The sequence below is a fragment of the Triticum dicoccoides genome, chromosome 6B (assembly GCF_002162155.2).
Source record: "Triticum dicoccoides isolate Atlit2015 ecotype Zavitan chromosome 6B, WEW_v2.0, whole genome shotgun sequence".
Lineage (NCBI taxonomy): Eukaryota > Viridiplantae > Streptophyta > Magnoliopsida > Poales > Poaceae > Triticum > Triticum dicoccoides.
In genome coordinates, this window is record NC_041391.1 from 697,290,192 (window position 1) to 697,291,550 (window position 1,359).

Consider the following 1,359-nt stretch of genomic DNA (forward strand, 5'->3'; position numbering starts at 1 on the left):
CTCGCAACCTTCTCAAGTGTGACGCATTATACGGTGTGTTGCCCTCACACTGTGTTCTTTAGCAAAGAAGAAAAAAAAAATCTCTAGGCTTGTCGCCGGCTTTTGATACAGCGTGAAAAACATGGGCAAGACACATCACTATTTTCCGTTGTGCAAAGGTGTCGTACCTTTGCTTACAGTAAATTAGATTGCTCTTTGCTCTGTCTTTTTTCCAAGCCTTGCAAGGAAAAAGAAGGTTGTCATTGCCATTGGCTTTACTGTCGGGTTTTGCGCGCACGGGGCATGGCGCCAGTAACCCCGGCAGGGACATGGGTGATCTGGACTCCCGAGCTGTGGCGATCATAGGCGCGGTCGTGCGTCGTCGTACGGCGAGGGGGCGTTGGATGATGGTTGCGTGGCGTGTGCAGCAGTGGGGAACCAACGGGGTCCGTCCGATGCGGAGCGCGCGCGCGGACACGACTGCCAAAGCCAGAAAGGTGTGGCCAGCTAGTGGATGATGTGAAAACTGTTTCGTTGAGTGGACTGGAGAGAATCTGAATCCGGGTGATTGGCTCCGCGTCCTGTGCTTGTCGGACAGGTGACGCCGGCCGGCTGGACCGGACGAGGCAAGCAAGCACGTACGTGTCGGTCACTGGAGGCGAGACGCGGGCGCGACGCGTCCGCACGCTAATTCCGATGAGGCCAACTCCAACGCACGAGCTTAACTTTCGTTTTCGCTTTCGATCCATTCCTGATTCAAATTTGGACCGGGTCTGCGGCCAAACGGACGGGCGCGACGCGTGCCATTGTCCGCCCCTGGCCCACCCATCGGTGACACAGCCCCATTTCTTTCTCCCCTTTCCTCGCTCTGCCCTCGGCCCCTCGCAATCAGCGTCGCCACGGCCGTCATCCACCTTGCTTTGCACGTCGGTGGAGCGGCCCCTTTTCTTCCTTCCCTGTCGTCGCTCCACCCTCCGCCCGCGGTTGTCCACCATGCACAACATGATCGTTGAGGATGAGCGTGATGGCAGCATCTACGACCAAGGGTTTGATTTCGAGGGTGAGAATGTTGAGCCTGGGCACCCACCTCATGCAACTTTTAAACAGTTTGTCCAATTTCATCGTGAGTTGCGTGATCGGAACACTCGTACGCAGCTGCAAGACGACTTGGTTGAGCACATGTGGGATCGCTTTGGCAATCGGTAGATCTATCGGTTTAATCTCTTTTCGTGTGCACAAACTTCGAGTGGTTTTGTGAGATTATTTGATATTTTTTTAAAATTTTATTGGATTGTAATAAAAGGCTATCTTGAACGTGTTGTTATGTTTGATTTAAACTATTTTTGCTATGCTTCATTTTATTGTGCTTGGCCTCCAGCA